This window comes from Macaca mulatta, chromosome 4 (genome assembly GCF_049350105.2).
Source record: "Macaca mulatta isolate MMU2019108-1 chromosome 4, T2T-MMU8v2.0, whole genome shotgun sequence".
Classification (NCBI taxonomy): domain Eukaryota; kingdom Metazoa; phylum Chordata; class Mammalia; order Primates; family Cercopithecidae; genus Macaca; species Macaca mulatta.
This window is the reverse complement of record NC_133409.1, coordinates 105,133,557-105,158,997: the sequence shown is the minus strand read 5'-3', so window position 1 is coordinate 105,158,997 and position 25,441 is coordinate 105,133,557. Positions and strand designations below refer to the sequence as shown.

At 34.7% G+C, this 25,441-nt stretch overlaps 1 long non-coding RNA gene across 1 annotated transcript in view; it reads left to right on the top strand.

The window, feature by feature from the left end:
• The window catches only part of LOC144340730 (uncharacterized), a 71,793-nt gene extending 48,667 nt beyond the window's left edge, over nt 1-23,126 (top strand). The window contains exons 2-3 of the long non-coding RNA XR_013417020.1: nt 15,225-15,390; nt 23,063-23,126. This is a non-coding gene — a long non-coding RNA (uncharacterized LOC144340730). The remainder of the gene's footprint in view (nt 1-15,224; nt 15,391-23,062) is intronic.
• The last annotated feature ends 2,315 nt before the right edge of the window (nt 23,127-25,441 follow it).

Genomic DNA, 25,441 nt, shown 5'->3' with positions numbered 1-25,441 from the left:
AAGAGTACATACAAATAACAAACAGCAATATGAAAAAGTGCCAAACATCATTGATCATCAGAGAAATGCAAATCAAAACTACAATAAGGTATCATCTCACCCCAGTTAAAATGGCCTTTTATCAAAAGATAGATAATAACAAATGCTGGCGAGGATGTGGAAAAAAGGGAACACTTGTACATGTTTGGTGGGAATATCATTTAGTACAATCACTATGGAGAACAATTTGGAGGTTCCTCTAGAAACTAAAAACTGGAGCCACCATTTGATCCAGAATCTCACTGCTGGTTATATATCCAAATGAAAATAAGTCAGTGTATGAAAGAGATATCTGCACTCCTATGTTTATTGCAGCACTGTTCACAGTAGCCAAGATTTAGAAGCAAACTGTGTGTCCATCAACATATGAATGTATAAAGATAATGTGTTACTTATACACAATGGAATATTATTCTTCCAGAAAAAAATAAGGTCCTGTCATTTGCAACAACATGGATGAAACTTGATGTCATTATATTAAGTGAAATAAGCCAGGCACAAAAAGATAAACATTGCATGTTCTCACTTATTTGTGGAGTATAAAAACCAAAACAATTGAACTCATGGAGACAGAGAATAGAAGGATTGTTACCAGAGGCTAGGAAGGGTCGTGGGGGTATAGAGGGGAAGTGGGGAAGGTTAACAGGTACAAAAAAAAAAAAAAAAAGGAATGAATAAAACCCAGTGTATGATAGCACAACACGGTGACTATAGTAAATAATAATTTAATTGTAAATTTAAAAATAACTAAATGAGTGCAATTGGATAACTTGTATTACAAAAGATAAATGCTTGAGGGGATGAAGACTTTATTTTTCATGTTATGATTATTACATACTATATGCCTATATAAAAATATCTCATGTATTCCATAAATATATATACTTACCATGTACCCACACAAGTAAAACATTAAAACTAAAAAATCCAATTTTTTTTAAAAGTGTGATTAGAGGAGAAAATTAAGTGGATATACATTTCATCCTGTGCTGTGCACTGCCTATGTGGTGCAGCACATATGGTAGACAGTGTTGTCACTTTTCATGTTAGGGAACTGAGGTACAGCAAAGTAAAGAAACTCATGTGCAGTCATACGTGTAGCAAGGGCAAAAGAAGAGGTTACAGCAGTTACAGCACTTGATTGTCTGATTGTAAAACTATAACTGTAATATTTTATGCTGACTCACATCTACAAACTTAATATTTATGAAAAATATATTTAGTAAATTTTGGAATTTTGAGTTGTTGGCTTTTCAAGAATCAAGGTATTTGGTTGCAAGCAACAGAAACAGCTATCTAAATAAAGTGGAAAAGGAATGTTGTTAGAAGTAAAGTGGGTAGCTCATGAAATCAAGGGGACTTTGGAAGTGGGTAGGTGCAAAGAAAGCCCATTAGCATGCAAGATCATTCCATGGCTATGCTCAGGACACCACTGGTACTGTTGCACTGAAGTGCAGCTGTCATGACTGACTATCAATTCTGCCATTCCTGGATACTTGTTGCCATTTGGGTGTACTTTCAACTCTGCTAAACTTACAATGAATAACCTGTGCCTTTTCCTCAGGTTCTGGATCATGATCTCCACATCCCAAGTCTTAGGTGGCAACACCTGACTGGCTGAGCCTAGGCTTATGGACTTGTTGTCAGGGATCTGGAAAAAAACCTCTTTGGCTTCTGTTTTGGAAACTGGAGTCCTGAATCCCATTTGTTTTAGGATTGACACCAGACAGAAAGAGTGTTGCTTTCTGGACTTCAGAAATGACAAATGTTTACCACAGTCCAAAGATTTGGCTTCCCCAAGCAACATAAACATTTTTATCTTACAGCTTCTCTTGCCCATTCAAAAGCTTTCGTCTAGCCTAATATAATTTTGGTCATATGGTCACAAATATCTCATGATCAATTGTTCAGTCTTGACTATCCCATTTAAAAAGTATGAGAATTTTCTTAAAAGGAGAATAATATGTGTTGAGCAGTTCTCAAAATTGATGAGAACTCTAACTAACTAGACTAGGAAACTAGCCAGGAATTAATGGACATAAAACCAGCCAAGGATGCGACCATAAGCATAGCCTGTCTGGTATGTCAACACTGATGCCGTCACCAATGGCCACTTACTGCAGCCAACTATGGACCTTGCTCCTCTTGGACACTGATTGTTATGGCACAGCACTTTCGATTCATCAGCAGGCACTAAAAATTATGTCAGACTCTGTTGAGGCTGTGGGTCACTAGCAGCAGAGTTGAAGTCCTAAGTTAAAGCACAAGATTTGCCAGGTCTAGGAGTTGAGAAAGGAAATGTCTAACCACTTTGGCTTCTTTAGTCAGTTTTGGATTCTCTCAAATAAGAAAACAACTGGAAAACCCAAAATGACAAAGGTCAAGTGTAGCATATTTTTTTCTTGCATCAATATATAAAGAGTTGTTATTTAAGTCGTTGTCTTTTTCTTGTATTTTATACCTTCTTGTTAAAGATAAAAGATCTCTGGACCTGTGAATCTATGAATTGATTTTTTTTTGCATTTAAGTAATATTTGCACTATATTTGCTTATTGTTAATTTTCTTACTAGTAAATATTTTTCAAAATAGACATTCAAAAGTGATTTGCAAACTGTGCATCTGACAAAGGTCTAATATCCAGAATCTATAAGAAACTTTTAAGAAATTAACAAGCCAGAAACAATCCTATTAAAAAGTGGACAAAAGACATGAACAGACAATTTTCAGAAGAAGACGTACACATGACCAACAAGCACATAAAAAATGCTCAATATCACTGATCATTAGAAAAATGCAAGTCACAACCACAATGAGATATCATCTCACATCAGTCAGAATGGCTATTACTAAAAAGTCAAAAAATAGTAGATGCTGGCAAGATTGCAGAGAAAAGGAACGTTATGCATTACTGATGGGAATGTAAACTACTTTAGCCATTGTGGAATCAGTATAGCAATTTCTCAAAGAATGTAAGACGGAATCACCTTTGGATCCAGTAATCCCATTACTGGGTATATACCCAAAGGAATATAAATCATTCTACCATAAAGACATATGCACATGCACATGTATGTTCATTGCCACACTATTCACAATAGCAAAGATATGGAAGCAATCTAAATGCCCATCAATAATAGACTGGATAAAGAAAAATGTTGTACATAGACACCATAGTATACTATGAAGCCATAAAAAAGAATGAAATAATGTCCTTTGCAGCAATGTGGATGAAACTGGAGGCCATTATCCTAAACAAACTAATGCAGGAACAGAAAACCAAATACCACATGTTATCACTTGTAAGTGGGAGCTAAATATCGAGAACACATGGACGCAAAGAAGGGAGCAACAGACACTAGGGCCTACTTGAGGGTAGAGGGTGGGAGGAGGAAGATAATCAAAAAACTATCTATTGGGTACTATGCTTATTAGCTGGGTGATGAAATAATCTGTACCTCAACCCCTGTGACATCAAATTTACCTAAATAGCAAACCTGCACCTGTAATCCTCAACTTAAAAGTTAAAAAAAAAAACCACTGTTTATATGAAAACATTTCTTCAAATATTTTGAGATAGTATGTTTTTTGTAATGTTACTTTTCAACATTATGTTAAAAATTTGTAGTATAAATGCATTTTTTTCTAAAACAAGCAGCTACCAATAAGTAATATTAGTGCTTAATAATTGTACTAATGAGTTAAATAAACTTTTAAGCAACTGTCAGTGCCTAATTAAATTCTGGTGTAGCAATTATGTGTTCAAATATAACATAGGATTGTAATTTAGCATATAGCTTAGAAAATTGGACAAAATAATAATGATCCAATTTTTAAAGAAAGCATTTTTTTACCATGTCAGATACTATTTTTTTACTCCTTATGCCATCAAAAATGTAGTTAATAAATTTTAATTAACTAATCTTTAAATGGTTTCATTGGAACACTTAATGTATTTGTTCATTGTAAGAATTAAATGTACATTTAATGGGAAAATATAGCTAGAAGTTCCAAATTGCATTTGGCTGTTAGTGTTGTAAGTATAGTATGATATAACCACCAAATGGATTTTAAAATATGTTTTCATTTACTTTTCTATTATTAATCTCATATATTTAGGATAGAAATTTAGAAAATTCAGAAAAGCAATGAGAATAAAAAAATTACTTAATGATTCTAGCTTCCAGAAATAGCCCATTGACGTTTTGATGTATTACCTTTCAGCTTTTCTCCTGTGTCTGTGTCTATGTACTTACATGCATCTTTATGAGTGTGTGTTATTGTGTACATTACTTAATCAATTTTTTAAAAAACCGAGTTTGTAGAGTGATATGTTTGTGAAGCCACAGAGGGGTCTTGGACTGCAAACATATTCAAAAGACACATTGCAAATGCCGACTTTTGAATTTTAAAAGCTAATTTTTGAGTGACTTTGCCTGGTGTAAGAATATGCAAGTGAAATTTATAACAGGGCCTTCATGGCAAAACTCATTCCTGGGTCATTTCGAGGCTGTGTTCCTCAGTTACGTTTTTCTGTTTCCTGGAAATCCTCAGATCCTCCTTCCTGATACCAAAATACCTGATTCTTGCAACACCGTGCCTCACCATTGCCAATACAATCTGTTGTAGTGAACTTTTTTTTCTTGTGTTCTTCAGGATTCTAAATCTCAGTTTCTTTTCCCTGAATCATAGACATTTAATTTTGGTTTCAAGTTAATTTTCCATCTGTTTTGTCTCAGTGACTCCTGAGTATATTCAGTGGTAGAGTCCTGGATTGTTACATTTCACTCTTGATCACAATTTAGAATGGCAGATCGTTTACCTGTTCGGGATTCCAAGTTTTTCATGATTAACATGAGGATTTTGGTTGTATGCTTTCTGAGTTCTTTTCCAGATTTTACACAGAATATTGGTATGTCTATAAAATAGTATGGAAGAGTGGAAAGAGAATGGGCTCTGCATCAAAGAGACAAGTTGAGGGCAAATCTGGGAGCTCTGTGACTTTGGGCATGCTGCTTAATGTCTTCAAGTTTGTATTCTCTTACATGTCAAAAGGAAATATAGAAGAGATTATTGTATTTGGCTACATGTAACAGAAATATGACTACACTGGCATAAACAAACAAGAGGTTTATTTTTCTCTCTTATTGAGAAGTCTGGAGAAAGGTGGTTCAGAGCTGATTTGTCTGTTCCTTCATATTAAATTTATACTGGGTTTCTTCCACTTATTTCCTCCAACATCCTTGTTGTATGGTTTTCATTTTTACTATGCTACCACTAAGTGTAGTATTCACGTTCTAGACAAGAAGAATGGAACTTCAAAGGAGCATGGGAGCCTGTGAGGAAATCAGCAGAGTACCTGATAGGTAGTTTTTCAACCACTGACTCCCTCCTACCTTGCCCCTCTAGTAGTCCCCAGTGTCTGCTGTTCTCATCTTTATGTCCATGTGTACTCAGTATTTAGCTCCCACTTATAAGTGAGAACATGCAATATTTGGTTTTCTGTTCCTGCATTAATTCACTTCAGATAATAGCATCCAGTTGCATATATGTTGCTGCAAAGAACATGGTTTTGTTCTTTTTTATGGCTGCATGGTATTCCATGGTGTATATGTTTCCTTATCCAATTACACCTAGTCATGGAATTGCTGGGTCAAATGGTGGTTCTGCTTTAAGTTCTTTGAGAAATCTCCAATTAATGCCTCACTTAAAAAGCACACAGTGGCAAACTGGATAAAAAGGCAAGACCCATCCACCTGCTGTCTTCAAGAGACCAATCTCATATGTAATGACACTCATAAACTCAAAGTAAAGGGTTAGAGAAAGATCTGTCATGCATACAGTAAACAAAAAGAGAAGGGGTCACAATTCTTTTATTAGATAAAATAGATTTTAAACCAACAACAGTTAAACATGACAAAGAAGGGCCCTATACAATGATAAAGGTTTCATTTCAACAGGATGATTTAACAATCCTAAATATATACACACCCAACATTGGGGCACCCACATTCATAAAACAAGTACTTCTAGACCTATAAAAAGACTTAAACAGCCACACAATATAGTAGTAGAAATATTGTCAACAGGTTGCTGTGAAACTGGGCAGAGGCCAGGTCTATTACGTTGGTTGAGAAAGGGAAGATTTGATGCTTAGCAGGAAGTCAGCAGAATGAGACTAGGAGGAACCAAAAGAGGGCAAGTTAGGATTGGGAAGAGCAAACACAGTAGAGAACCTAGGCCTGTCTCCTTTCAGTGCACTGCTGTTCAATACTAACACTATAGCACTTCATTGTCATCACTCAGGGTTTATAGAATAGAAAGTAATGCCTGATTTAAATCCAACTCTGAATTTTGAAAGGACGCTGATATTTGACAGGAGCTGTGAATCATAGCTCCATGAAATACTTTCAGTGATATTTCAGATATTAGTAATCCCTCAGAATTCCTTAGAGCCTTAATCCATGCTCCTCTGCCTCTGCCACTGCCATTAAATACTATGAAGATGGGAATGTTTTATAGTTCCATGCATGTCTTTATTAATAATCAGAATGATACCCTTTTGACTACTTGAATGTTCCCATTTAAGAAGATTTTCTCCAGGCTGATTGAAATAGGAAGATGTAGCTTCTTTTACTTAGACTGTTAAATTTTTTACTTGTAATTCAGTGTGATACATTAGCATTAATTTACATGGTCAGGGGAGTAGGAGCAATATTGAGTATTCATGTAATTATTAGGTGAAATTACACTTTCTTCTATAAATCAACTACCTTGAAAGGTTTAGATTTGATCTCTAATTCACTAGTTTTTTTTCTTTTTGTTTTTTAGTCTTTGAAAATTCTCCTTTAAATTTATTTAGCAAACACTTATGTACCTATAAAGGCATTTTATAAATATTGACAGAGCTAATCCTTACTATAACCCAGTGAATTATTATTGTCCCCACTTAACAGTGGAGGAAACTGTGGTGGAGAGGATGAGCTCTTGAGCAACCTGCCTAAGACCACACAGCTAGTAAATGTCAGAACTGGCCTTTAGATCAAGCAGTCTGACTCCAGCAGTCAAACTCTAACCCACTGTTCCAGGCCTTGAGGAACATACAACTAGACTGCCTTACAAAATAAAAATGCCTCACAATTTTTATTCTTAGACGTCTTTTGTCTTAAGTTCCTGTGCATTCTGGAGTTTTAATATAGAATATTTTGGTAGTACTTTAGCTATAGCCAATCTAGTTTTTTAGGCAATAGATTCATGATTTGTGGCATTAAATTGATCAGGTGTTAGACTTTCATTCATTTAAATAGCAAGATTTTCACTTCACTTTCCAAAGGTAAGTATAGACGTATTCCCAGAAATATTTCATCTTCTCTTATAACTCAGAAAAATAGTCACCATTAAAAGCATTAAACATTTGGATACAAAACAAAATTCTAAAGAGCTTACAATGGCAAACAATAAGGTACTCTGCATGGTTAATATATCAATGATTTTGTGCCACAGTGCAAAAGTCTTACTGTGCAAGGAAATTTTTAAAAAACTGCTTAGTGTTAGATAATACTCCAGTTTTTATTTTTAGTGAGTTGACTGTTCCTATAACATTTCAAATATTACTCCTAGGGCCACTAGAAAAACCCAAGAGAGCTAAATGAGCCAGGAATGAGAATTAAAAAAGCAGAAGCTAAATAAAATTATATAAATACATATATAGTGGCATGCAGTCTAACAGAATCATGCTTTGATTTGGGGGATACTCTGTGAAAAAGGACGGTGCTTTTTCATTCTACATGAAGATGAGCCCCCATTTGCATTTAGAGGAGTGGCAGGGCAAGGTGGAACTGGTGCTTACTGCCTTAAAGGAGTGATAATTGTTTCCATTGTTTCCCAATTCTGCATTCAGAGACTCAAGTTGTAGCTTGAAACTGGCTGTGGTGGGAGTGTTTACACCATGGGAATCAGCAAACAGTGGAAATCAGGGCCTTTTCTTTTTACCCAGAGACAGTTGTTAAACATTTACCAACACACCACTGGATGCTTGGACACATAATGAATAAATGGTATTTAAAACATTCCCTCTAATCGTTTTAAAGGAAACAGACAATAGAGATAAATATAACTCTCTGACTTAGCTTCATTTATTTCACACTTTGTGTGTGTCGAGATTGAAAGCCTATTTTAAGATGAAGGTAATCAGTCCTAAGAACCTGAAATTCACTACTGAAGCCTGTAACCAGACCTCTCAAAACACAATCTCTGTCAGTCTTGGAAAGCTTTGTCAGGAACCGAGTGCTCATTGGCTTTTCATTTCCGTTTTTTTCACTAGACATTTACAATGAAAAATTACTTCCTACTGAGTATCCATTAGCCCCCAGCACCGATGCTAATGAGCAAACTGCAGTGAGCTGGAGAGCAAATGGATATGAGTCACCAAATACACTTAGCGGGCACTTCCTGTTCAGCCTCCTGCGTCACTGCAGAGATACTTGTTCCTTAGCAGCCTGGGTCAAAGTCACAGTCACAAAATTGTACATTGCTGGGAGAGATGCTGATCTGAAGACGTGCACTGGTTTGTGCTTATGAAATCTGCGCACATACATTCCCTTTCTGGGGGTTTGCATTCAGGTTGAAATACTTGCTCTTAAATGAATATTACACTAAGAGCACTCTTTTAATATATATTGCTTTATCAAGACCAGAAAGTCAAACAAAAAAGATTGAGAGAACGTCTGCTTTTCTGTCCAAATGTAAATAAACATGCCCTTGAGAGTCAGGTAATGACGAGAACCACTAAGCAGCCAAAAGTAGGGAAGCACTGAATGCTGCCGCATGGGAGCCTGGCTCTGTGTGGTTTTGTTAGTTTATTTTTGTTTCGTACCTTCCTAATCATGGATGCTACAAATGGGAAAAGGGAGAAGTTTGTGGCTTCAAGGCTTTCCTGGGTATGCTTCACAGCATCAAATAAATAGCCAAAAGCAGCAGATGGAAGACAGAATGATTTCTGATCAGCCCCTGGGAAGGAGGTGACGCACTTTGTGTACGTGGGCTGCTAATGGGAACAATGTTAATTTCAAGTTTATGTTGCTTAACAAATGATGCTGATGCCTTGATGAGTGGCTAAGAGTTCACTGAAGGACATTTTTATTTTTAAGAATGATTTGTGTCAACCACTAGAAGGTGAACATAATGAGGCAAAACTTTGGTTCACTGGGAACTCTCTCAATGCTTGAGTTTAATTAATTAATTTATATTCTGCTTAGTCTCCACAATTATTTAAGACACTCTATGAAAGAGTATGTGATACAAGCAAGTAAGCAAAAGAGGAAATAATAATGAAAAAACAACAAATACATGGTGAGGTTAGTCACAGTTTGCATGACGGAGGTTTTTCCTTTACAGATCCTAGTGGTAGGACATAGATTTGTCTTTGAGCTTTTAGGTAATAAAGGTAGAGTGGACAATATGATGAATTATTGGTTCAGTGTCTATAGGATGAAAACAAACCAGTTGCTCAGGAGAAGCACTGCTATTTTACACTGTGTAGTGAGAAAAATTTGACCGAAAAAGCCAGTAAACCTTTACAAGTTGGGAAGAGCACTGAGTGATAGGTATTTGGGTCTGATGGACATCACTTTTAATTAATTTCTTGAAGAACATTACATTTAAAAACATAACAACTAACATTTTCGTATTAAAAGTGCCAAAAATCAGAATTCAAATACCTATCAAAGAAAAAAGGGGAATGGGTCTAAATGGAACATGTTTTAAATGTTTAGCAGTTAATGGGAATAAACTTTCAATTTTTATGGTAGTAAAATGATATATCAATCTAAATTGAGTGATAGAAAAAATTGCTAAATAGTGCAAAGATGGGCAGACCTTAGAAGCAGATCTCTTAATATTGTGAAACTTCTCTGGCAATTGCAACTGTGAGCATTCAGAAGAATCAAAGCAAAGGGCCACTGAACCACAGCTCTTCTCACAGTTTCTGTGAAACTTTCAAGTAGCAGGGTAGAATTGCAGACTCTTCACATTTTTTGACAGACCATTTTATGTTACAGATAATAAAAAATAAAACTGCTTCTGAAAAGTGTTTTCAGCTTAGATGGCATACAAAAGAATTAGTTTATTAATTTTCTAAGCACTTTTATAAAATAATATTACAAACTAAAGCAACAGAAAAACATTCAAATATGAACATATAATTTACATTTTTACAAGATAGAGTAGGCTTATAAATGATATAAAGGATATGCCTTATTCATAATCAAATAAATGCAAATAAAACTGAGTTTTTCAAACTTATCTGATGAGTAAAATTCTTAAGCTTGTTTATGTGCAATACTGATGAAGCTTAAGGGAAAAGGCATGTTTATTCTCTCTAATTTGTAATAGGATTTAGAGTAAATATTTTGGAGAAAAAAATTTGAACATTCAGAAGTTTTTAAATGCCATATTCTTTAATCCAATAACTTGTATTTCTAAAATTTTACTTTATGAACATATTATCTACGTTCATCAAGATCTGGTACTAGAATGTTCGTTGCGTGGTTTCTTGTAATAGAAAAAAATAGAAAAAAAATTCTGAGGTTATATCTCAAAAGCAATGGTGAAACAATATTTGATGCATCCAATTATGTATTTATATACAGCCACTGAAAAGAATGGTATATATATAATATATTATATATATATATATTTGCTATTGTAGAAGGAACTCCAAGATCTATTAGTAAATTGGGAAGAGAAACAAATCATAGTATAGTGTATTTTCTGAAAATAAAAGAGCAATAGAGACAGATGTTGTTAGAAAAGAGACATATAAGATTAGTGTTTGGGATGGTGAAAGAGTGGATGGCACAGGCTGACTGAATGGACTGAGTTTGGAATCATAAGCAAACATTTCTGTGGTCAGCACATGTGTGATAACAGAATGGAAAAGAATACAGGAACCAGTCATATCTGTGAATCATCTGTATCACTTATACTCGAGGTAAATCTCAAAATAATATTTATATGGCCCATCTGTTCCACTCCACCTCAACCCTGTCCTTCCCAGTCACATGATTCAGAATCTCTGGGGCCCAGGGCTGAGAGATTGGCACTTACCACAAACTTCCCCAGTACTGTTGGCCTCACAATTTCTGAAAACCAATAGGGTAATTCTCAGTTTTGGAGTGTGGAGAAACTATGTAGCTGGAACCTCTTGATCTTTCTTCCTCCTAGCTGCACTTTCCTCTCTTGGTCGAAGTACACTCAATCTCTTTCATCCTTCCTGTGTAAAAGGAACACTCTTTGCCAAAGTACTCCCAATCACCACCTGTTCTTGATAAATACCTCCCTCTCTCCTTCCCCAGTCCACACCTTCCAAAGCCAACATAAAGAATTAATAGGTCATTTTTGTGGGCCTAAAGGTATGGTTGAATCCATCTTTCAAGTAGTCTGAAAGTCGTTATCCTCCATAGGATAAAGAACATGACTATCTCTAGCTCTCGATCTTTACATCCTTTATTCTCCACTTCAGAGCTGGATTGGCCACCTTCCTTTTGATCGCCCTAGGAAAGTCTCTGGAGAATAATCCTAATGGGGTTGGCTTGGTCAGCTGCCTAAACCTCACACTTTCAACATTTGGCCTGAAATTTGGAGTCATGAAATAAGTCAGACTTTTGGCCATCTATCTTTGTACTTCTGGAACATTCTTAGTGAAAGGAAAATTATTATAACCAATGCACTCAGATAATTTTAATTTAAAATATTTTGTGTCTAAAGTATCCAACATCTTTAGCCTCTGTAATTGGAACATTGCCTGACAATTTAATCATTCAGTAAATTCTAGTGGGATGAGTTTCATTCAACAGAGACTTACTGAGTGAGTACTATCTGTATTAGGTTCTGGAGATGAGGTAAGGATTAAGAAAACACACTCATTCTTGGAAACTATGTATTTTGTGAGAGATAAATGGATGAATATGTTGGATTTATATAAAGAAACCAGTAACTTCCATGGAAACTTGATTTGTGGATGATTTAGGTTGCACAATTGTGATCGATCACCCAAAATAATCCAGTCTGTCACTGATGGACATCTGGGTTGATTCCAAGTCTTTGCTATTGTGAACAGTGCCGCAATAAACATACGTGTGCATGTGTCTTTATAGCAGCATAATTTATAATCCTTTGGGTATATACCCAGTAATGGGATGGCTGGGTCATATGGTACATCTAGTTCTAGATCCTTGAGGAATTGCCATACTGTTTTCCATAATGGTTGAACTAGTTTACAATCCCACCAACAGTGTAAAAGTGTTCCTATTTCTCCACATCCTCTCCAGCACCTGTTGTTTCCTGACTTTTTAATGATTGCCATTCTAACTGGTGTGAGATGGTATCTCATTGTGGTTTTGATTTGCATTTCTCTGATGGCCAGTGATGATGAGCATTTTCTCATGTGTCTGTTGGCTGTATGAATGTCTTCTTTTGAGAAGTGTCTGTTCATATCCTTTGCCCACTTTTTGATGGGGTTGTTTGTTTTTTCTTGTAAATTTGTTTGAGTTCTTTGTAGGTTCTGGATATTAGCCCTTTGTCAGATGAGTAGATTGCAAAAATTTTCTCCCATTCTGTAGGTTGCCTGTTCACTCTGATGGTAGTTTCTTTTGCTGTGCAGAAGCTCTTCTTCTTCTTCTTTTGCTGTGCAGAAGCGAGGCTCCGTCTCAAAAAAAAAAAAAAAAAAAAAAAGAAAAAGCTTGTAGAACGAGGATATAAAGAAAGAAAACACAGTACAATGCATTTGTATGTTAAACTGAGTGTTATTACAAGAGTCAAAAAGTTAAAAAAATGAAGACATTTAAAAAATAAAGTTACAGTAAGCTAAGGTGAATTTCTTACTGAAGAAAGTGAAAGATTATTTTATAAATTTAGTGTATCCTAAGTGTACTGTGTTTATAAATTATATAGTAGTGTAGTTATGTCCTAGGCCTTCACATTCACTTACCACTCACTTACCAATTCACTCAGAGCAGTTTCCAGTTCTGCAAGCTCTATTCATAGTAAGTGCCCTTTACAGGTGTAGCATTTATTATCATTTATACCATATTTTTACTGTACCTTTTCTATGTTTAGATACACGAATATTTCCCATTGTGTTACAATTGCCTACAATATTTGATACATGCTGTACTAAATACAAATTTGTAACATGCTGTATAGGTTTGTACTCTAGGAGCAATAGGCTATATCATATAATCTATGTGTGTAGTAGGCTATACCATCTATGCTTGTATAAGTACACTCTATGGTGTTCCTACAATGACAAAAATCACCTAAGGATTCATTTCTCAGAACACATCCTCATCATTAAGTGACACCTGATTGTATATCACTATTGTTTGAGATGAAGAAATGAAAGCTTAATAAAAAGCCACATTTTGTTTAAGCAGGATGGTATTATATTCACTAGCCTCTATTTTAATATTATCATAATTTAATTATTTTCCATCTACAATGCCTTCTCCCCATACCACATTCTTCTCAGACTTCAAAGTTTAGTTCTAGTTTCACCTCTTCCAAAAATGTTTCCACTTTGCAGTTTCACACTGATTTGCTACTTCTCTACCTACTTTTGCATATACAGTATGAGTTACTTTAACATTTTATTGTACACTGTTCTTCAGCAATTGTTTCATACGTCTACCTTCTCCTCCAAATTAGACTTAAAGTCCTTTAGGGTAATAAGATGTCTTAGAAATATTATATTCCTAGTGCTTCCAGTGGACTCAGAACATATTAGCTGCTTAGGAAGAAACAAGTTATTGATTAAATCAATTTAATCAATTGTCTGAAAAATGAAATCTAAGTTAGATTTTTCTTAGGTACATGGAATGAATCCAAAGGTTCATCAAAGCTATAAAGAAGGTTATAAAAACAGAAGTAGGCTGGACGCGGTGGCTCACGCCTGTAATTCCAGCACTTTGGGAGGCCAAGGTGGGGAGATCACTTGAGGTCAGGAGTTCAAGACCAGCCTGGCCAACATGGTGAAACCCAGTCTCTACTAAAAATACCAAAATTAGCTGGGCGTGGTGGCAGGCACCTGTTGTCCCAGCTACTTGGGAGGTTGAGGCAGGAGAATCACTTAAATCCAGGAGGCAGAAGCTGCAGTGAGCCCAGTTCGTGCCACTGCACTCCAGCCTGGGCGATAGAGTGAGACTCCACCTCGGAAAAAAAAAAAAAAAAAAAGAGAAAACAAAAATATGATGGTAGAAAGAGAGTTGAGAGTGTTTGCAGTCAAACTTCATGAGCTTCACAGATTTCCTAATGCAAACTCGATTCCTACTTGACTTATCCAAATTTGCCAAGGTGAAGGTTTGTGAAAGGTGGGTAAATGATATAACTGAAGCTTAAACTAAACCATACAAACTCTAGCACCATTATCTTGGGTTATGTTTCTGGCAATGGCATACTCCTTGCTGTTGAGGTAATTAAGCACAATTACTAGAGGCCATGGCAGATCCCTAGTTTTTAGATTAAAGGCTTAATTGATCTTTCTTTCACCAGAGTCTCTCCTAAGGAGCCCTAGATTAGTTCATCTACTCTACTTTTGGAGTATGAGGGAGAAAGTTGTTGGCAACCAGAAACATCACCACTTTTTAGAACATTGTTCTAACCCCTGAAATCTGGCTGTGATTGAATTATCACATTCAGATGTGGTGTGGGGTTTTATGACTTTGTATTATATGTAGGTGTTCTCTGGGCATTGGCATAACCCAAAACATGATGGGAAGTCTGTTGAAATCTTTGTGGGTTTGAGTAGTAAACGCACGGAGTTTTACTTTTTCATGTCTCTTATGTACATGAATACATTTGCCAGGCTCTGGCCCATTAGTATTATGGACCCTAGGAAGATTTGTTTGCTAGTTATCATGCAAGAGGGATAATTTTTTTCCACTTCCCCAATATGCAAAATTCACTCAGAAAAAAAATTATAGGCTTTAATTACCTGCTGATTTCCTTTATGGGAAACAAGAAAACTGCCAAACATGTATTCTAAGGGATGGTATTTATAATTAACTGCACGTACAGTAGTTTCCCCTTATCTATGGGGGATACCATCCAAGACCCCCAGTGGATGCTGAAACCTTGGCTAGTACTGAACCCTAAACAGACAGTTTCTGATTTACAATGGTTCGATTTACAGTTTCACCGTGTTAGCCAGGATGGTCTCAATCTCCTGATGTCGTGATCCTCCCACCTCGGTCTCCCAAAGTGCTGGAATTACAGGCGCGAGCCACCGCGCCCAGACCCCTACACCTTTTTAACAAGAACTTCCACCCTGATGGTTCAGAACTTTTCCGGCTGCTTAGGTGAGTAATTAGGCATTAACTAGCCCTACCTGATTATTCGGCAATGCTTGGAAGGTGAGTTTTCCCAGCTTCTTATTTAGTTTACTGACTATTATTTAAACTGATTAGTATGGTTGACAGCCTCTTCCGAATGTAAGGCAGACCATTGTTTTTATGAAAACGTCAACTCAAATAATGGCATGCATATCACTTTCACATACAACTAAGTAATACCACTTGGAAATCTTAGCGTCTTTGGCCTGTCTACAGAGAATATGTGCTGGGAAGATGAGTTTGTAACAATGATGACAAAAGAACTTGATGGAAGAGCTGCTATTTGGACGTTCAATAGTCTTCCCCATCTTAACTGTCAGTGAAAATTGCTGTATAAGGACAGCTATGAGAAAGACATTTGTAAAAAGGTTTTGAAGGGGCAATCACAAATTGCTGATGAAAGTAGATGAAGCTATGAAAAAGATTTACGAAGACTAATTTAGAATTGAATAGTGTTATGAGACACTTTTGGAATTCCACAGTGTGGCTGGGGCCAGGAGGGAAAGGATGAGAAAAAGTAGAATACTGAATACTGTTTGCCAGCAGACACATTAGGCCTACAGCTCAGATCTCAGCTGTAAAATTTCACTGCACTCTGGGCATATTGGTTGTGGGAAATGCCTGTGATTTTCCTGAGTTCTCTCAGCAGGCTTTGAGTGAAAGTTGTCTCAAAGGCTGTAAGAAACCGATAGGAAAGGGAACAGTAAAAGATAATAATTAAAAAAAAAAATAGCAATTAAGTGTTAATTGAATTGAAACATTTTTTTTCTCCAGTATGCTGGGAATCATCTTATGATGATAGTTGCTCACTTCTTAAGGGGGGTGGCATGCTGCATGCAGCTCTTGGTTGGCTGAGAGTCTCCCACACATACAGGAGGAATAAAACCAAATAGCCTCTGTAGAGATGAGAGGGACTCCATCAACAGCATGTTCATTCTGGTAGGAGCCAGCAGTTTCTGCCCCTTAAACTAAGACACCCTTTAGAGAATACATCAGTCTATTGAACTTTTCAACCTTACACCTTACAAACTGACACCTAATTTTAGTTTATGTTCAGATTTTATGTAACTTTTACTCTCAATATAGTTTGTGATAATGAATCAAAGTGATATCTAGGTTAAACACTTGTTAGTTTTCCAATCATTTTATTAATGAAAACTTTAACAGTGACAAAGATTCTACAATTTTAATACAGCAGAATGTTTTTGAAGACTACCTGTATTGGTTTGCGAGTGTGCACTTTGACCTTTTTGTTTTGTAGGGATGGGTCTTGCTTTGTTGTCCAGGTGATCCTCCCACCTCAACTTCTTAAAGCACTGAAATTATAGGTTTGAGACACTACTCCTGTCCTTTCATCTTGAATAAGTAAACAATATTAAAATTTCTAGTAGACATATTCCTGGTTCCACATGAAAAGTACTATGGGAATGAGTATGTTGTAGTAGAGATGAGATGTGTAGATTTGGAATCTGTTAGAGTGCATTTAAGTCACCAGCTGAGCACTCTCAAGCAATTTACTTAATTCCTCTGTTTTATACTGCTCATTTGTAAATTGAGGTTGCCACCATCTCACAAGCTTTCCATGAGAATTAAATGATGTGCATAGAAAAAGAAAATATTGGCATACAGTAAAGATACAAAATGTAGTCTTCTATTTCCTTCTCTAGGGCAAAATCCATATAGTTTCAATTCATTAATAAGGAATGAGAAAAGAGTATAGCAATTAAGAGTAACTGTGCCACTGAGAAATAGCCCATCTGCCCCTATATATTGTATAGGATAAAACTCTTAGTGTTTTTCTCCAGAAATATTTTCAACTGAAAACTTCAATTTATGTATAAGTCATGTTGTAAAATCTCAGAAGTGTTACTGATTTTTAAAAATGTAATAATGATTTGTTTATCTCCACATATGGGATGGAACAGAAAATTGTCATAAGTACAAATGTGTCGGGAATCCATGAATAAATTTTTATCCTTTTATAAAACACAAGAAATATTTTAATGAGATTTAAGAATTAACAAGAGAAATTGCAACTGAGATATCAGTCCCAGAATGAGACATGATATTGTACATTCATGAATCTGGTATTTAAGCTATGACCTTTTTCTGGCTCCCTCATTATTTTATCAATAAGAATTAGAATCTGCACATTTCATTTTACACTTCCTGAGGCATGCTGTGCAGAATGTTAATGATCAGAAACAGAAATAGAGCAACCTTTAAAACCGATGTTTCTTTTGCAACATTTAATATCTAGGGAAATCAGAGTAAAACGATGGAAAAAAGACATAGTTGTTGCAACTTCTTGATCATTGTCAAAAACTAAGGTTCTGAAAACTAAAGGAAAGGAAATCAAGTAAATGTCTTCTGGTTATTTTTTCATTAGGACTTAGCAAACCAAGCTTGTGGACATGGCATACATTAGTATTGCTGCCTGTCTATTCACTGTTGCTCATGCCCGTTGTAAAAGACAAAAGCCTTACATGATCTCAAGAAAAACCAGAGTATGTGCTAATGCCCATGTATGCTTGGTTCTGACACTTCTGTCTATAATCCTGGGCCATTAAAGAGCTCACTTCAACTTCTCTGACTGCTTTCACAGATGCTATCCATTTTGATGGCACACAGTGGCTGTGAGTGCCACTTTTGTTCTCTTTACCACAAACAAGTGCACATTTCTGCTCTTCTACAATGCTGGACCTATTTATCTTATGGTACCTGAGAGAAGAGGTGATATCTGGGACAGACCATAATAAACCCCTTTGTATTGTTGGTCAGTTTTTCTTTTTCCACATTTCCAAGAAACATATTCATTTGAATGTATTATACTTAATAAAGAAGCTAGTGACAAAGTACATGCAAGCCTCATGATGACTATTTTTAAAGTTATGGCTAGATTTTCTAAATGTACAGTAATGCTTAAAGGAGACTCCAGTTATCTTAACATGAATGTAGACATAGGCTAAAACTTTATAATTTAAGAAATATTTAAAACTGATGCCCAGTCCCAAAAGGTTCTTTATACTAACGTCGTCTTTTTAACTATAATTTTTACTATTGACTTAGTTTGGCAGGTTCAATGATATCTTTCTAAAATATCACTTAGAATGGGTTATCCATTTGGGTGACTTTTAAAACATGGTGCTTTAAAATAATACATATGCACGGGAAACAAAGCGCAGAATAGGACAGTAAATAGGAATCTTTTTTTTCTACCCCAGACCACCTGTCCTATGGTCTTCCTTAGATTAATCCAATATTACCAGACTTTGTGCATCATCAGAAAGATATGTATCTGTAATAGGAAGAATACCCATTGCATCCCCATTCCAAAGATGTTCATATCTTAATCCTTTAAACCTATGAATATATTACCTTACATGGCAAAAAAACATTTTGCAGATGTGATTATACTCAGGATTTTGAGATGGCAAGAGCATCCTAAATTATCCAGGTGGGATCAATATAATCACAAGGGTCCTTATAAGAGGGAGGCAGGCGGTTCAGTCAGAGATAGAGCTGAAGATGAAGGAAGAGGTCACAAGCCGAGGAATTCAGGTGGCCTTTGGAAGCTGGCAAAAGCAGGAAAATGAATTTTTCCCTGGAACCTCCATGAGGAATGTAACAGCCAACACCTTAATTCTAGCCAAGTAAGATCCATTTTGGACTTCTGATATCCATAATTATAAGGTAAATTTGTGTTTTAAGCCCCTAAGTTTGGAATAATTTATTATAGCAGCATTTTATATACACATACATATATGTTGATATAAAGATATAAATAAATTTATTAGTTTCCTAATGCTTCTATAATAAATTATATAATATATATAATCCTTTCTACCTTTTCTACAAATAAAAACTATTCACTTTTCCTTTACAATATGGTCATAACAGCTGAAGCAGATATACTTTTTTAAAAGTTTTTATTTTTTGTGGGTACATAGTAAGTGTATATATTTATGGAATCCCATTTTCCATGATGTACTCTTTCATTTAAGAGGTTTGCATGATTTTGATATTAGTTTTTGATACCTTTTTATAAGTTCTCAGTTGCATTGATGAATATTTCGCTTATTTTCATTCTTTTACTTCAACAATGCTATATTTAATATCTGCATAAGATTTAAACAATTACATAGCATGTCAAATAGAGAGTGATAGTATAATATACCCACATGTACCTATTATTCCACTTACATAACAAACCTTGTTTCCTCCATTACTCCCTCCAACTTTAACCCTTGTGTCTGGGTTTCTTTGAAGATAATTCTGGGGAGTGTATTCTCTCACCAGTAAATATTTTAGTATTGACTGTATCTCTAAAGCATAAAGAGTCTTGTTCTATAACATTTTGTTTAATTTTGAGCACGTCTGGTAAGAATACTATTTTCAATTTCATAAATTATTTCAACATGAGAGATGTTAAACAATGCCATTACTGGCACCCCACCCTGCTACACTAAACTTGTTTTGATAGATTTATCAAACGATTAACACCTGGGGTCACAGAAAGTGAGTTAAAAATTTTCAAACTCAATTTCATTATATATCCATCTTGATATTTTCTTCCGTATATATTTTAGAAAAAAATTATTTGTTTATTAACTATTCATGAAAAGATAGTTTTGTGAGTGGCAGGGCCAGGGGTGGTCAGACAATATCTTCAAATTTCTTTTTTCTGTAAAAAGAACTGGTTTTTACATGTTGATTTTTCAACACCAGAAGCTCAAATTCATTTGAAAATTTCAAATTTAAAAAATCAGAATGCATCAGAAACTTAATACTTATTTCCCCCAGGTTAGTATTGCAATATTTTAAAAGTCTTAATTATTTACCTTAAGAGCTAGTATTCTTAGAGGGTTTCTTCAATTAATGATTAAGAATTCTTCTTTTCACCTACTGAAAGGAAAATTGAGAGTTTGAGCCTATAAATGACATAGACCTTCACTGTATACTTTTATTTCTCCTCATTATTTTTCTGTTTCCAAAATTCATGAGTTTTAGCGTTTGTCTTTTCTCTGCTTGATGGGTAACTAAATGTGAGTACTCTCAGGTCTAAAGTATGCAGTAAGGTGCAGTGGTGGACTCCCCAGGATCTTATAGCATTTTTAGAAACAAGAAAGAATTTAAAGGTAAATGATTTTATTAATAATGTTTTCAGCCAGAATATTTTAGCAAATTCTAGGCTGGGATTCAAACAAAGCTATTAAAACCAATCAATATTCTGTAGGGACTGAGCTATTGCTTTTCCCTTTGTATTGACCCCACCCACACATGAATTTCTGTGACACTTTATGTGAAACATATTCATGCAATACACCTAGAGAAATGCCCATAGAATATTTGTAGATGCACATTATTCTTTTACTCAAAATATGGATTGTACTATATTTAATATATAAATATATACAAAGAGATGTCATTCTGATATGCCATAACATTGCTTTTAGTTGTCAACATGAGCCCAGCTGAGTTTGAAGCTTTTTGTGTCCTATAAGTCACACACATGCTCATTGGGTATCTTCCCTTATTTCTACATATGTGTGAATTTTGGGAAAGCTGTGTGTTAAGAAATTGCTTTCTGGTCTGAATATGTAGGGTGTAGAGAAAGACCAAATCCAATTTTCTCAGAGCCCATTTCTTTTACCTGCTTGCTTTGATTGCCAGAAGGCTCAAAGCTTCACAAATTAATGTGGTTCACAGGTGGCGTCTCTTGTGATGCACATCAGTGGAAGAGCTGAATCAATTCCCAGAACCTTCCATCTTTCACCAGGCTACATGGTCACAATACTTTAAAATAATTTCATTTAATTACTTGATTAATTAAGTCTCCTAGGATGGATCTAAGATTAACTTTACCTGCAGTGATTTCTGCCATGTGTTGAGCATTAGAAAGAAATTCTACTCTAGATTGGGACTTCTGGGATCATTTAGCATCCAAACTCTCCTTTGAGTAAATGGTGAGAAGTGGTGAATATTTTTACAGTCCAAATAGAGATGTGTATTAATCCTAAAATGAAATAGTCAAATACAGGAAAAATAATCAAATGCTTTAGATGTTAAGTGGGAATAAAATTTAAATGTATCTTGAAAATCAAGGTTAAATGTAGCTATGGATGTTAGTTTTATTATATTTACTTGAAAATTAGTATTTTTCTGAATAACACATAGGTCCACCAGCATTTAATGAACTAGTATTTACTAACTGCTGGAGACAGGTGACTTAACTCCAAAATTTAGGTAAATTATTGCCAGCAGTCTTCCATTATCTCCATCTTAAAGACTTGAAGCTCAGATACATAAAATGACAAATCAGTGTCTCCTGGTTATACAGCAGTACAGCTGGGTGGATCCAGAGATTTCCTGACTCTGTCCAGTGCTCTATTCACCCTTCTACAGAAACTCCTAACAATACTGAAAAAGGAAAAGTGAGTACTATGTTAAAGTTACAGGTTAAGTGTCATAGAAATATGGGGAATTAGTCACGTCTGAGAGGGGAAAAGCCTCATAGATATTAGACTGCAAATATTTGACCCGGTCACTCATATATTTTGTTAAAGAGTTTGCATTTTGTTCATTAGGCCATTGGGAGACATTAACAGATTTTTAAAGAAGCGTAAGTCATGATTCGAGTGTGTGTTAAGAGAATAACTTTAGCAGCTGTGAAAATTAGACTACAGCAGTGTTTGTTTTCCCAGCTTTTTGGATTTTTTCATAATATAACATATACTTTTTGTTTATAAGTTACATTGCTAGTGCCATAGTACTAAAGTTATGTATAAGATTACACAAAAGGGGAAAATAAAGATAGGATTCAACTCTTAATTCTTTTAAATTTTATTAACAGTAAAATACTTTGCTTCCTAATATAAAGTTAAGATAGTAATAGTTTCACCACTATATAAAATTTATGTATGCTTACATTGAGAACAATGTGAATAAATATATTTCCTAAAAAGAAAACAACTCCGTAGTTTATTTACCCTTTGTGAAAAAGCTGTGATGTGCTTATCTTAGTTCAGTTTATTTTGATTCTTTAATCATATTACTTTCATAATTGTTATAAGATTTATTCAGTATCCATGATTTTATTCAATTTTAGAATATTTCTTCACTTTCAAATCTTACCCTTCAATTATGCAAAGTTTTGTATTAAAACTTAGGAAATTCCCATCTTTCCTGATGGCACACAGAAGTTACAAATTAATTGGAAGTTGTCAGATTTTTAATAAATCAGCTCTATACCGACTAATAGAATTTGCAAACACTTTTAATAGGTGAGCAAAATGTATTCCTGAGTTTTTAAATATATAGGTAAGAAGTGTTGTAGTTGCTGATATTAATATTGGGAGAAAATTACATAACCATATTGGATTTGATTAGTTCATCATGTTCTGCGCCAGAATGTAGCTGATTAAATGCATGTGTTGTGATTTTCTTGGCTTTTTAATGCTATCTTAAATTTAGTGTTTTATTTTACTATTTTGTTGCTGAAATCTTTTTTTAATCACTATTCTATGACAACCAGTTTGATTAAAACAAAATAATCAAAACCTGACTTCAACTGCTTTGTAAGACAATATGCTGAAACTGTCAATTATTTTACATTGTTGAATGTCCTCTTTGCCCTCAGGATTATTACCATATCAGAGGAAATGGCTGGCATTGACTTACATATTAATAATTACAGGTAATCTTCATTTACAACTTACTGTTTTCTAAGCACTGTTCTACCCTAACTAATCTTCACAGCAGCTCTGTGGAAAAAAGTACTATATTGTCTGCTCATTATATACAAATAAATTTTAATTTTACATTCATTGAATTTTTGGGGTGAAAATAAAAATAAATAGACTAATATTTCTTCCAATACTCAGGAGATTGACTTTATAGCTCCTAGGGCATCTGTGCCTCACTTTAGAGATCTCTAGATGAGAGATGTGATGGAGGGAAGGAAGGAGATAGATTAGAAGGTCATGGCAGTAGGCAAATGAAAAACAATGACATCTTGAACTAGGGCAATGGTAATGCAGTTATATAGAAGGTAGAATTTATAGAATTTATGACTCTTTAACATAAACTTCAGTTAACACAGAAGAAATATAGGCAGCAATAACAGAAAAGGCATATCTCCAATAGCCCTGGAATTAATTGGACATAAACTTTTGGTTGATTCCAAGCTATGTGTTACTGTTTCATCCTTTCCCAAGTCTAGTGATTCAGTATTTCCCTTACCAGTTTGTTATGCAGTTGGTCACTGAGTCAGTGCCTTCCTCAGCTGCCCTGGTAGTAGCAGAGGACTGCAGAGAATGGCTGTCACTTTGAGTTTTGGTAAAATGATTTATCTCTCAGGAGACAGAAGGATTAAGAGAAAAGCACTAGCTGTTCCAATTGTTCTGTCTCATATATGGTAGTAGTTACATGGTCAGTGGTACATAGACATATTTTGAACCTACAGATCAACCTGTGATCACTCAATGCCAGACTTCCCTGTTTCAGTCATATATTTTATGAATCTTTTGCCCCCAGCTTATTTTCCTTCTAATGTTTTCATTGTGTTTTTTAATACACAGAACTATAAAACCTTTGTAAAGAACTAGTAAAGTTTTGTTATTTTGCTTCTAAAGTCTTTTCTTTCTCCAAAATTATGTAACTATTTACCCATAGTTTATTCCTCTTTGAAAAATGGTTTCAATTTTTACAGTTAGCACTTTAACCTCCTAGAGATCTTTGGCAAGTATTGTGAAGGCTATTGTTTTTTTAATATTATTAACCAGTTATGTTAACTGGTTAGAATATTTACTAGTCTTATTGATTTATAAAAATAAGTACTTTATGTTTAATTTTATTTTCAGCATTCTTTTATTTCAGTGTGTATATCAAAATGTTATATTTTAAAATATGAAAGTGCTAATTAATATTTCCTTGCTCATTTCACCACAAAATTTCTTCTTTGTCTATTTATTTTTCTAAGTAACTTAGAATTAACTCAATACATCCAAAAATTGTTTTGACTTGTATAGAAATTATTTTAGATAACCGTATAAATTAATGTTAGAGAGTCAACATTTTTGGAACAGTGAGTGTTCCTACATTGAACGTAATTTGGTTCAATATTTATTCAAGTGTTTTTAAATCCCAAAATATTGAACTTTTATTTTTCTAAGTTTCTTAAAATTAATTTTTTTTTTTTTGGTTTCTGAACATTTTGTATGTGTTTTTAAAATTTTGTGTTTAAATTAATTTTAAAATTTGTTTTGTATGCAGTAGTTCCTGATATATGGGTAAAAGTTTTATTTTATTTTTACATTTTGGTATTCAGTCAGTAAACTTTTTTTTTCTTTGTAGAGAAAAGGTTTCCCTATGTTGCCCAGGCTGGCCTCAAACTCTTGGCCTCAAGCAATCCTCGCACCTCAGCCTCCCCAAGTGCTGGGATTTACAGGCATGAGCCACTATGCCTGGCCACATTTTCTTATTAGGTGTACTGATTTTTATGTTGATTGTCTGGAATTATTTAAATAAATCTGTAATCTTAAAATGATCTTTTTTATTTCTGATTTTTAATTTTTAAAACTCATTCTATTTTATTGCAGAAATAGTACCGGCTAAGTATTCTTGAATTATTTTAGCTCTAATGTATATATTGTATGCCAAATTCTCAGTAGAAAATGAGATTCAGCTTTAATTATTGCAAAGGCCTGTGTGTTTTATCACCTTCTTAAGAGTTACAATAGCACGTGAAAATCACACTGTCATTAGCTGCTTTTCTTTTTATTTTCTTTTTATTTTATTTTTTTAAAATCAAGGGCAGTGTGGACCTGCTTATTCTGAATGTGTAGCTGCAGACCTCATCTCCCATATCCTCTTTATTTCTCAGAAGATTTTGCTTCCTTATGACCACTTTGTATGCTGCGATCCATTAAGAGACCTATAGTGGAAATTGCTTTTCTTTAGATCACTTGTTTATTGACAGTTTTAACTCTTTACTATAGATAGATAGATAGATAGATAG